This window comes from Semicossyphus pulcher, unplaced genomic scaffold (assembly GCF_022749685.1).
Source record: "Semicossyphus pulcher isolate SPU_LCO1_2020_fin unplaced genomic scaffold, fSemPul1.0.p SCAF_16, whole genome shotgun sequence".
In the NCBI taxonomy this organism is placed as follows: Eukaryota; Metazoa; Chordata; class Actinopteri; order Labriformes; family Labridae; genus Semicossyphus; species Semicossyphus pulcher.
The window spans coordinates 24632181-24645702 of NW_027211670.1; the positions used below are offsets into that span (position 1 = coordinate 24632181).

General features: G+C 44.0%; 1 protein-coding gene across 1 annotated transcript in view; it reads left to right on the top strand.

Annotated features, from left to right (window-relative positions):
- The first annotated feature begins 2517 nt into the window (after positions 1-2517).
- The window catches only part of srcin1b (SRC kinase signaling inhibitor 1b), a 93713-nt gene continuing 82708 nt past the window's right edge, over positions 2518-13522 (top strand). The window contains exon 1 of the mRNA XM_069664374.1: positions 2518-2569. The gene's annotated coding sequence lies outside the window, so the exon portion shown is untranslated. The remainder of the gene's footprint in view (positions 2570-13522) is intronic.

The window sequence follows — 13522 nt, forward strand, 5'->3', positions numbered from 1 at the left end:
TTTTGATGGGATAATTTGCATGCTGTTCTTTTTGGCTGACCGCCGGGGTCAGCCCTACACATGTATGTGACAGACTGACGGTACTTTCAGAGCCATAGAGAGAGAGAGAGAGTTGTGACATTGCAATGGCAGATCATGGAGCATATTGGACCTCAACTGACGCGACTCTCTCTACATGGCTCTGAATACTTTGTTGCTCGTCCGCTGTCCTCACCATGTTTGCAGCGCGCATATCCAAGGTTAGTTTCGGGTCTTTGTTTTAAAGGTTTCCATGTGTTGGTCTTAACAGAAAACATATTTACATTAGAAACGGGACCTTAATTAACACACAGCGAAAACAACCGTATGAGCCGAGACAAAGAGAGAGTGAGTGAGGGGGAGAGAGAGAGAGATCGCACCCAACTTACGTCTGTAACATGATATTTATTTCTTTTTACTAACATATACACTAATGGCCTGCGGGAGACTTATGACTATGTTTTTATTTAAAAGAAAATTAAGCAGGAATGGCAATAAGGAGCCTGTGAGTGACTATTGATCAAATAACTTCCTGGAAAAGTTACAAATAAAGTAAACGCAAAGTAAATAATAGTAAACGAGGGGAGTCGGAATTCCAGATCGAGCTTTTACTTTGAAAAAGCATACCGGAAGTGTTGACCTACTTTACTCTCCGTGCCTGTGACTGTAACTACAGGAAGAGACGTTAATATTGCTGTCAGGACTCATCACAATTCATTTTCACCGTGTATTTTTGCCGAGAAAATGAACACGTCCCGCAGCCGTCACGCACACGCCACACTTCCATTGTTGCCCGAGCAGAGCAGATTGACCTGATGGGGTCAGCCACATACTAGGTTTTGACCTCGTCTTGTAATTGTACGAAGTGACCCTCGGTGAGAGCAATTGTAGTATATAATTGTTCAGTGTTAGCATTTATTAGCAGGTATTGTCGTCGGCACTAAATGTACCTGGCTTGATTGCTCTTTTTGTGTTTCTGACTTATTGATTGATTTGTGGTGGCCGTGTGCGCATGGGAGTCAGGGCTGCTGTTGGCTTTTCCCTGCAGAGATGACGGCAGGTCAGACTGATGAGGAGACCAGTTCTTTTAAGAAACCCAGTTGCGTTTCAGTTTTTCCTCCAGATTTTAAACCCTGTAGGGATTTGCTCCCTTCAGACACAAGGGGATGAGTGAGGTCCAACACTGATGTTGGGTGATAAGGTCCTGCTTCAGTTAATCCGAAAGGTATTGGATGTGCTTGAGGTCAGGGATCTTTGCAGGCCAGTAAAGCTCTGTCACACCAAACTGAGAAAACCATCACTCCGTGGAGCTGGTCTGTGCAGGGAAAGTGGTCATGTGGAAACAGTACCTGCAAAGAAGAACACTCATCAAGTAGCATTTAGGGCAGAAGAAGAAAAAAACCCAACAAATTTACATTTAAAAACTTTACATTTTGCTATTGTTGGTGGGAAACATACTTAAATATTTTCCAATTCCATCCAAAAAGTGCAACAGAAGTGTGTAACTACGGGTGTCTTACTCAACGGATACAACTGTTTGCACAGATGGTTAACACTAGTGGTAAAAGATGGAATACAGTGTACAGTAGCAACATTGTGAAGCTGATATAATAGAAGAATGGGGTCTGTTACATAATGTCGTCAACTGCTGGTAGTGGGGTTCTTTCTCGGTCTCCTCTAACATGCAGCACACAGCCTGTTTATTTTGTTGCCAGAATTTTGCAGATGGGATAAAAGATTGTCTGAGTCACTAACAACATTTGCATAGTGCATCTTCAAGTGTCGCCAGAAATGAGCACACAAAACTTCAAATGCAGCTGAAGCCCCTGCACAAACACGCCGCCTCAGAAACAGCGTGTCAGCGGCGTAATGACACCGAGGTATTAGCTCGTCCTGACTGACTGTATAAACAACAAACATGCATGTCTAAATAGCACAGCTGGAGCGGCGGTGTGATCACACCCAGGAGTCACTGCGACACGAATAAGTGCGGACACCGTGGTGTTTTAAAGACCTTACAGTGGAGGGAAAAGAGGGGAAAGGCATGATAGAGTTGTAGCAGTCATTAAGGGCAAGAGTGCTCTCTGCTATTCTGGCTTATCTACTGCAAGGTGGAGGCATGGGGAGGGTAATTCTGCTCGGGGCTCATGTGCAAAGCCGAGATACAGAACAAGAGGAGAGTGGAGGGAGAGAGGGAGAGATAGAGCCGGTTCATTTGCAGCTCGTCCCCGTAGACCGGGAAAGGATTATACTCACAGAGAGAGAGAGGGAGAGAGAGAGAGAGAGCGAGAGAGAGAGAGTGGGGAGGAGAGGGAGGGAGATGCACAGGCTCTGTCTTAGCACACACTGAGTACCCTGCCTCCAATCTTCCACACTGCACTGTGCACTCTCCCCATCTCCTCCACAGCACTCTCTCCTCTTTCCTCCTCCCTCACACACACACACACACACACACACACACACACACACACATGTTCAGACACAAACACACCAGTGCCATGTAGAGTCTCGGCCAGAGGGGGACACCAACCTGCACAGGACCACGAGCCAGGTACGCTCACTCCTTCATTCATTCGATTCTGCTCAAAAACTGCCACGTTCTGCACCGGCAGATTTTTCTGGGTTGTCGCTGCCACTCACTCTCTCTCTGCAGAAGACTCTTGCAGGCTGCATGCAGCAGGATTATCCGGCTTCTTTGCATAGCCCCAAGAGAACCAAAAAAAGATATCAGAGAGGGAGAGAGGAGCCAGAGAGGAAATGGAAAGGACAGAGAGGAGAAACTAAGCAGCGGTTTGTCATGTAGGGCACAGAAAGTATGCGGCGGTGGGCAGCCGGCTAACCTGGGCTGACCTTCATGTGGACAGAAGTGCTCCTACTTTATGCACCTTTTCAACAGTATGTGGGACACTGTCCACAAAGACTTCATTATCAAAACCAGTGCTTAAAAGGCACATTAAAGCCCCCTGCTCTCCAACTCTTTACATCCTCTCTCTCTCTCTCTCTCTATAGGGCCGTTTTAATAATCATAAATGCTGAACATGTTCGGGGGACTTGCTGCAGTCGGTTGAAATGCAAACTGATTATTTCTTCTTGTGAAATGTGTTTGTGTTTGTCAGAAAATGCAAGAAACCCCAGTTTAGCCATAACTGGGGCTGTTCTCTGGTGCATTTAGGAGAATAGTTGTTTTTTCTGAGGTGTGTCAAGTTTGTACACTAAACCCTCGTGAGAGCAACTGACTCACAATCAGTTTTTAAGCCCTCTGAAGTAGATATAGCACCCCGTTTTTTCATGCTGGTGGATCCAGTGACTCACAATCCGCGGCTTCAGAATTAACTTTGATGCTGGTTTGATATCAGTTTGTTCATCTCGAGACTGCAGGGGCCTTTCCTCTTTCTGGAATGTGTTGGAACGAAGTTTGTGCAGGCCTGGAGAGGAAAAAGCAAAGCAGCGCCGTCTGAAGCTTTAATCTGAGTCATTGCTGACGTTTTCCTTCTGATTTCTTTGATCTTTCCAAAGAGTCAGGACTGTCTGACAAACAGCTCCCAGATAAGAAACCAATCCTAGTGTTCTGATGGAGCCTTTTAAAAGAACTGCAATATTACTCTGTCTTAGAAGTTTATTATGTAAGTCTTCGCTTTATAATTAAATTGTCGCCCTAGTTACCGTCGTAGTCGGGCCAAAAATCTGCTGCTTAAATGTCCCTTAAAAAGTTTTTCCTTTGGGCTCCCTAAAGTATAAATCTATATGTGTGTGTGTATATATATATAACAAACTATTCAGAGAGTAAGGCTGTGCAATTGGTTGATTTTTATTGAACAGGGGAAGAGAGAGTGGGACACGCTGCAAAGGTCCGAGGGTGGGAGTCGAGCCCGGGGCTGCCACATCGAGGGCAGTAGCCTCTGTATGTTGGATGTGCGATTTAACCATTGAGCTAAACCGGCGCCCCAGGTTGAATTTTGCTTCAAACAGTTATGAACATAAGCAGGGCTGCCCCCTAAAAGTTGTCAATTAATATAATCAGTGGAGACGACCCAAAGTCGACAAGTGTTTTGTCAGTTTACAATTTAGTTTTTGATCTGTGTCATTGTTCACGAAAAAGGACGGGCAGGCTGTAAACTTAACAAACTGTCTCAAACTTATCCTTTAGTGTTACCTGCACCTTTCTGAACCATCCACAGAGGTCCCCTCACATGCTTAAACATGTTAACATGTTAAAACATTGAAAGAAACGGTTTCATGTTAAACGCAAGCATCCAAATGTCTCAGCTGAGCTTTGGGGGCTGCAAGCTGAGCTGCCACTAACATCTCACATCCAGTGAAATTCTGAAGTTAAAAACGAACATGTTGTGACTTCAGACTCTAAGACAACACACTGGAAATGTTTTAATGTCGGGCTTACAGCCGGTGCTTTTGGGAGAGTCTGGTTAGAATTTAGTTTTACACTGACGCCTTCAATTTGACAGAGGTACACTTCTTCCCATTCTTTAACATGGACTCAGGCAGGCTGCAGACCTTATGGACAGGAAACATGATGTATGTATGATGGAATGGCAGGACAGCAACATAATTAGCTTCTCATTGTCAAGATCGAAGATGTTTTCTCCTTGTGTTGGAGAGCTACATAACAAGCCATTGTAAATTTAGCAGTAGAAGAAGACAGAAAGTTCATTTATTTTTACCTTAAAGTTGTAATCTCAAAGATCTCAGTTTTGTTCTCTTTGGCGTGATAAACAGTAATTACAGGAGCACACTCCCCAGATATCCAGACAGTGCTGCATGTGTGACGTCCACGGTCGGCTCCGGTTGTAACTCTTGATTTTCCTGGCTGACGGTCGCTTTCCTTTTCAGACTGTTTGCTTCATCTGAGCGTCGAGTTTGTTTCTTCTTCTTTGGATTTTCACTTCTTGTTGAAGTTGTATCTGTAGTCATCCATCTTTTCTTTGTTTGTTCAGCCATAGTAGATTACTGTTTACTCGCAACACTTGCAGAGAGCGGAAAAGCAGCCGCTTAGCTCCGCCTACCCTCTCTGGCAGACCAACCACTGCTGGCTGATAGAAAACGCGCCACTAACTGGGCACCGCTTGGGATTTATTCCATGAAAGTCACCACAGACACCCAGTCTGTAATACTGCACATGCAAAGGCTTTCATCAGTGGGCCACAGGCTCAATCACCACTATGTTACCTCATTCGGACATTTATTTACATGAAAATCTTCCAGATTATTACTTTAACATAATTTCACCGTCTTGCTCACGTCCACTGAAGAATCAGTTTTATTGGCCAAGTATGTGGGCACATGGAAGGTTTTACATAACTCTCAATATACAGACACACAAATAGAAATACTTAATACAAAGATGATATGATATTCAGTAAACTGTCGACAGTCTTCTTGAATCCATTCATACACAGCAGTGTAGTGCAGCTTGCCAGAGTTATCGTGTTTAATCATGGTGATCTCATTGACCAAAATAATAATGGTAATGTTTTCTGTCATCACCAAGCAGCCATAGCAGAGATTGTCATGTTGGAACAGAATATTTACCTCATCACCAAACCACCACCAAGTAAAATCAGCACCTGAGAAAGTTACCTGCTCAAACTCACAACACACATTTTCACGTTATGTCTCCACATCTGAGGCTTTTTACACAAATGACAAAGTGGTGCGATCGACCATAAAGCACATTTGATCTATACACTGTAAAAGAGCTGTAATTATGGCTTCGCTCCGCACAATGTCAACTGAGTGGTTTTAACCAAGCAGCTGCTGCAATTGTATTTTTCTCAATAATTCCCCTGAAAAGACCAACCACTGACAAACGTATCTACTGGAAACTGTTGTGTGTTTATGAAAGTGAACGGTTAATGGACTGCACTTTAAAAATACCTTTCTGTTGTTCAGACCACTTTAAGCTCTTTACACCCCAAACCATTCACTCCGTTTACTCATCATCAATGGCCCAGCTTTCACGAGCAATTGAGGTTTTGCAATCTCGGAACCCATCGGCGATGGTCTGATGGCGATGCAACCTTTGGAAGCAACGGCCAACTTTTAGGGGCTTCAGGTGTATCCAGCGTTTAGCAAGAACATCCGGCTAAGACTTCTTTTTGTGTGTGCAGTTCATTGTTTGAGTCGCGAGACGAGGTCTAAGAGTGGATTTTTAGCTGTACTTGAATGCAGATGTGTACATTTTTATGCAGAATCTGTACATAGAGTTGAGGGATTAAGTATCTTTCCCAAGGACGACTCTTGTGCGGACTGTGGGAGCCCGGATCAGAGTACAGATCTTCTGAGTATTGGACGACCCGCTTTACAGCTGCCCCTTAAAGCCTGAAGTTTGGGGTCCACCGTTACCACTTTTATTCAGACCAGTACTTACATTTGGGTACTTGCCGATACCGAGGACTGATATGAGTCCTTAATTACATCATTACAGTTCTCATAATGACTTTAAAGCATGTTTATTCCTTCAAATGTTCCTCACTTTCTGACTGTAACAAAGTAAATCGACAGAATGATGCAACTGTAACTTTGTTTTACTTAAACATGACACTGCCACACATTTTACTTTCATGTAACCTGTAACACATTCAGTGGATTTCAGTATAACACAACATACCACATATAGTGTAAAAAAGGTCACGTGAAGAGCACTACCATTTCTGAGCGCACCTGAATGCAGCACTACACAGCCACATCCCCCTGAAACACGGCAGTGAGGGAGACGTGCCCGGACTTGTTTACTGCACCTACTACGGAGACGTCAGCCATCGCCGACAGACTCTTTTTATCGTGTGCGCGTCCATGAATATGTAAGTTAGTTTGCCTTAATGTTTCTGTTGCACTGTTAGCTTCAGCTTGGCTGTGAGTGTACATGTTGGTGCTGTCTGTGAGGACTAAGCCTTCTTCTTCTTTGCCTACCTGCTAAACTAACGGGAGGCTAACGTCCAGCCGAACAATGGTATCGGGTGCGGTTGCATCTGCGTTGTTTTACGAGTACGATGAGCTCCGATACCGCCTGATACTATCGGTGCATCCCTACCTGAAGTATCTTCTTCCTCTGTGCCACAGAGCTCCATTGGTGTCCAAAGACTATAATCAAACACACATTAATAAGCCACACTGTTGAACTGAGTGACATTTACACACACGCTTTATTTTATTCCCCGTCATTTCCACAAACAGTCCTGCTGCCTCAAAAACTTGTCAGAGCTCCAAATGTGGATTATTCCGCTGCTGAAAGTAGTCCCCAGTAAAATGCAACACTTACTACAGATTAAGTAATGTTTGAGAATAACTCCAGGGTCCAGCTGTTTAAGGAAATGACTGCGCCTTTTAAAAACAGGAACATTATATTATATATGAGGTTTTAAAGACTTTGAGCTCGAGAAGGAACCAATGAACTTTTGGCTGAGACACAGGGAGGACAGGGAAGCCCTACAGTATTGACAAACTGTCGAACACGTCGCTGGTTTTGGTCTTTTCGAGGGAATTTTTTGACAGTAGGAAAAATATAGAATAACACCTGCCTTATTCTTGAAATATAATAATATGACAGTTTGAGCTCACAGTTGAAACTCACCTTAAAATACACCATAACCCCATGATATGGTTTCCATGGTAGGTGCTCACAATTACCTGAGCTCCTTAGCACCCATGTAAATCAGTTCTTATGCATACAACCAGTGCAAAAGGTGCCATAGTCCTATGTTTTAATATGCTGCTCACATCAGGGTGTGTATGTATTTAGCAGCACTGCACTGCCTGCAGTATCAGTGTAGATAAAGAGAGGAACCAGAAGTGCTCCGTTGAGTTGTTTTATTATACCATTGTGAGAAGATGTGAGGGAGGGAGAAAGAGGAAGACATGTGACACCCACTGTGCTGCGAGAACATGACCCGCAGAGCCACCGGGGCACGGCCCGCTGTTAACCGTATTGTGATTGTGTGTTTGCCCCCCCCAGAGGGAGGCTGACCTACAACAGACAGTAGTATCAGCTCTGGCCCCGAGCCCACTGAGCTGTCAGCCTCGCATGCCGGGGGCGGAGAGGAGACGGGGGACACGAACAGTACGGAGAAGATCAGGGATAACAAGCAGAGACGGAGGTAGACTGTCTGAGTCTGTTAGTGATGCTGTGAGGAGCTGAAAAGGCACTGAACTGCATCATTCTGTGGGTTTGAGATGGTGAAGTGAGAACCGTTTAGACTTTATAATTCATATGAAACAGTGAAAAGTTTCCTGCTATCAGAGTGTGTGGACGTGGGCAGCTTTAAGGCAGTTGTTGTGCAGGATGCAGAGCGATATTACACACCGGTTGGGTCGCAGCCTCTGGATTTAAATTGACTCCCCTGCGTTACATGTGGGTTGACAGATGAAAGAGTTTTTGAAATGCCAGGTAGAAGAACATCCCCGCTACGTGTCGGAATGAGTTTTGGGATATCAGGGCTCATGGTTATTTATGGATTTGTGTATTATTTGTATAAGCAGTTGGTACTTATGGCAGGGGGGATTTCACTATCAGGAAGGTAACTTCAAGCTTTGAAATTGAGAAATGTGCATAAACAGAGACAGACAGACAGGCAGACAGGCAGACAGACAGACAGACAGGCAGACAGGCAGGCGGAGGCAGACGCAGAAACAGTCTTTTGAAAGTGCCTCCTCAGCTGAGTGGATTTCCTCCTGCTCCACTGTTCCTCGCCGCACATCGGTCTTGTTAATTGCTTAGCCCACTCCATTTTTCCCATACCGGTTGACTTATGACCATTCATGTAACATGGTGCCAGTTAGAAAGACGCTTATCTGCAAGTCATACCAGGAAACCATCTGCAGAAGACGCATATTTATAGACTGTAAGCTGGGAAAAGACCAGTTTCAGTAATTTATTTTGATTAAGAGCTCCATCTGCTGAGAAACTAGTCGTTTCTACCCGGAGATAGCCTCACACCAAATCAAACAAAACACTATCATTATTATTGATTTTGACATGTTTTTTTTTCATTTTAAAGAAGCAGATAAACCAAATTCTAGTAGTTTTTTCTACCACGATGATTTTTCCGCCGGCATGTCTCAGATGAATCCGCAAGCTCTGTATTTGCTCTGTCAGATGTGCCGCCCTCCCCTTCGGAAATATTTCTTTGAGGCTTGATTCAGGTCGGTTAATCTCATATTTTTTACAATCGTTTATCTAATATGTGTGGCTTTACTTTCAGCTATTTTGTTTTAAAAAAATGGCTGCTTCTGATTTGGAGTGTTTTGAATCTGCTATCGGATCAGTGTCGAACCAGTTCCTCCAGGAAGCTGCGATGATGTGATCGCAAAAATGCATGCAAATTCAACGTAAACTAATCCACATGCGTTTTGTGCAAGACCAAACATCTATTTCCTCCCCCGAGCGTCGTTATTTATGTCACCAAACTTACTTCTTCCATCCGTCCATTATCTACACCGCTTATCCTGTTCAGGGTCACAGGGGGGCTGGAGCCTATCCCAGCTGTCATTGGAGAGGCGGGGTTACACCTGGACTGATCACCTGTCAATCACAGGGCTGATACACAGAGACAGACAACCTTTCATGCTCACACTCACACCTACGGGCGATTTAAAGTCACCAATAAACCTAACGAGCATGTGTTTGGACTGTGGGAGGAAGCCGGAGTACCTGGAGGGAACCCACGCATGCACGGGGAGAACACACAGAAAGGCCCCCTACGTCTGAACCAGGATGAAAATCAGGAACCTTCTAGCTGTGAGGCGACACCACCGAACTTCCCCTGATCCCCTTAGGTCTGCAATGTTGTATAAACATTGGAGGGGATCATTTATTGTGTCTTTAATATCTCTGGAAAGCTGCATGCTCGAGACGTACTCCTTTTGTTGCTGTGCAGCAGACAGCTGCTGCTAACAAGGCTCCAGTGTGCTAGTTTCTCTGTCATGAACTTCCTAAAGTGGCTTCAAAATATAGTGTCAAAATCCAAAATCCAACTCCTGAATAACACCATATTGTGATTATTTATGCATCAAAACTGTTAGCCTTCCACCTAGCCACTTTCTGAAGCCTTGTGTTGAGTCTGTTGACCAACCAGAGGCTTTGTTTCTCACTTACCACCAATCACAGGCTGTGTTACTGATGTGTGTGTCTTTGCATTGATACCAAAGAAGTAATATTTTGGCCGCAACAATTGAAGAAGAAGCTCGCAAATTCGGTTTATGTACGTGTGTTATTTTAAGTCTTCTTGATCCAGTAAAGTCAGTGCTCTCTCTGCATCAAGTCTTTTGTCCCACTTCAGTGCAGTGAGACGACTTTTAAGATAACTCGTCAGGATATTTTCTGCAACCCTTAAATACTTGAAACAATTCATATATCATCATTTCATCTCTGTTACTGCATTAATTTGGCCTCGCCATTTATATTTAGACACAAAGATCCTGATGTCGTCTCAGTATTTATTTTATAAATGAATCATGGCCGTCAGATTTCAAAGAGATGGCCTAGTTGCGGCTCAAAGGTTTTGTGTTGCATATTTTAATACTGAAGAGTTTCCCTTTTTTAAAATTAGATTTCCACCATTTGAGAAGAGAGACGTAGTGACCGATTGTCTGCATGAAATGGAAATAGCATCATGGCCAGTACATGACTGTTGTAGTATTCAGATGTTCTGCAGAACTTTAGCCGAAGCAACAAAGGGAATCATGATTGGTGGATATCTGGGGGCCTGATTGTTTAAAGCAGAGCTATGGAACCTTTTTAACACAACAGACTGACACAAAATACAGGCACAATTGATTCAGTCAATATCACAGTAATCAGAAAAAGCATCTGTGGATTTACAGAATACTTCAGAGGGAACAACTAGGACAAATGGAAGCAGCTAAACAACTCCTGCTAAATTGCAGCTAGCTGTAGCTAACGTCCCCCAGCATATTAGCATTGCAGTCTGGGAATTGACCGACATCATCCGCTCAGATTACCAAAGTTAAGCAGGATCACCTGTTATTGCTGCAATCTTGGAATGATACAAAACTAGCAACGTTACATAAATGACATAGTAGGTTATAGTTTCTAAATGTCTATAAGCAGTTTGATGTCTCTGTATGTGTATTTAAGTTTTGCTCCATAAATAGTTTTCATCATAAAATTTGATGGGGGAGAGACGGATTTAGGGGGCTCATCTTTCTTTCAGGGGGAGCTGGAGACCCGGCTAGTCCCCCTGACCGCCATTGAACTTTACACACAAACACTTCCAGTAATAGTTCACCCGGCATCATTGCAGGTACTGTGTTTGTTGTCTCTGCTCTGTGACACAGCACAAAGCAAAGGCAGCCTCCATCCAGCTGGCCGCCTCCCAGAGCCCAGTGTGAGACTCTGATTAGTGGCCACTAATAGATCTCGATCCCTGACTCATCCTGTCCCACTGTTCACTCAATGATACCAATTACTCACCTTCAGGACGTTTCCCGCGCTCAGACAAGCCAAAAATATCACTTTCTAATTACCAGAACTTCTTCTCTGAGTCAGAATTGATGTCTGGCCTCGGCCCAGGTTTTGTGCTGTCGTTGGCTGCGAGGAGAGGACGGGGTGAGCCCGAGTGCTGCAGTGAGTGCAGAAAATGTAGTGCTGTAACGAGGAAAAGAGGCATGTGTGTTAGCTGCAGGGTGTTCTGGGGCTGAATTCAATCATACTTCTGTGATGGAAGGCGGCCGCTTGATAACCTCAGCTGCATACCTGTGCTCACCTACCCCTCCTCTTTCATCCAACATCCTCATCATGCAGCCTCTCATCCTGCTTTAATGGCACCGGGGATGAGCTGCATCCCAAGTGTTTGTAAATTGATGCTCTGAGAGTCCCTGAGTTTGATGCTCTGACCGGGACGAGCTGATCTGAGTGTGAAGTTTTCCTTTAAAAGTAGCAGGCGGGGCTGAAACTCACCGAGCATGCAGTATAGATCCAGAACAAGTCAGTTAGAGGATCAGAGCTGTCCCCGCTTCTCATCACGAAGGCTCCGTCCTAAATTATCATTCTCTTTGAAGATGCAGCATCACATTTAAGATCTTCTCCCTGTGATGTGAGGAAATCTGCCGGGTGCCTCTTTTTTTCCCCCTTTAGTATAAAGAGTCACTTTCTGGCACAAATCTTCAGAGATGACACCCAAAAGAAAGTGTCGTCATTCGCGCGAGGCTACTGTTGATACAGAGATAAATGTCAATGTTTACTGACCGTGTAACCGCATCAGCAGTGGATAAATGTCACACGGAAGCATCACGTGGGAGTATTTGTGCTATAAATGTACCTGGATTTATTACAGCCATCATTCCTCATTTCATCACAGCGTCAGCTTTTAAACAGACGCACAAATACACAGGAAATGGCTCATTTATAGCTTTCTATTTTCTGTCTTCCTGCATATTTAAGAAAATGCAACACAGGAAGTTTGAACTTTAAAGTGAACGAATGACGATTTGGTAAAATATAGGAACTCTGATTGCAGCAGTGTGGTCTCAGAAAGAAGCTGTAACTACTGTGGTTTCTACACAGTTACACAAAGACTGTCAGGGTTTCAAATAGTTCTCCTTTATATTTTTCAGCTTTGCTCTCCGTTTGTTTTTAGTTTACAGATTAAGAACCTTAAAAACGAACAGGTATTTGGCTTCATTATGGGTTCACTCATGTGGCGGTGAAGGTAGTACGTGTTGTAAAACCTTCGTGTTGTAATGAAGGTTATTTTACAGCTGAAGCATACACATCACGCGCTCCCAAAGGAACGCAGATTTCCTGCTTAAACATTCAAGTCGTCTCACATCTTCGTCTTCTCAATCACTCCCTCATGACTTCATGCTAGCGCTGCTTGTATGTCAGCTTAAGGCATGTGTTTTTAACCGAAGGCGTACTGAATATTTATGCCGTAATTAATGCTCAGCTGAAAATCATATGATGTGACATAATGGGATGGAGTTGTTGTTACACACATGATGAGCAGTGGGAGGAAGAAGGGGAGGGGGAGTGGAGATGTGGGCAGAGAGAGGACGAGAGAGGAATCCTTATCAGACGCAAACATTTGTAAGTAACTGATAATACACATATCCAAAATATTTCTGTAACACCTGCAATCAGTTTCCTTTTGTTGCTCAGTGAGGCCTGCAGAATAGTTAATAAAACGTTAAATCTGCTCCTGCCACATTCAGATAAGTGTCGCCTCTTTGTTGGCCTTATGTTTCACAAGCTTTTTCTTCAGATAACTTAATTTTAGCTTTTGGACAAGTTATTTCTGTTTATTCTAATCTCTGGTGCGTATCTCATTACCTCAACGGAAACCAGAATCCTGCACGGGACCGGGTTCTGATACTGGAAGTGTTCTGGTTTCTGTTTGTAGTACGTTTGTCGCCCAAGTAGTATTACAAACATCACCTATCAGCAGGCTTTGGTTTCATGCAGGAGAAACAGTCCGTGCAGGGAGCGAAAGAGGCGGAACGCAATCCGCCGTAATGCCATCCTGGTTCCCAT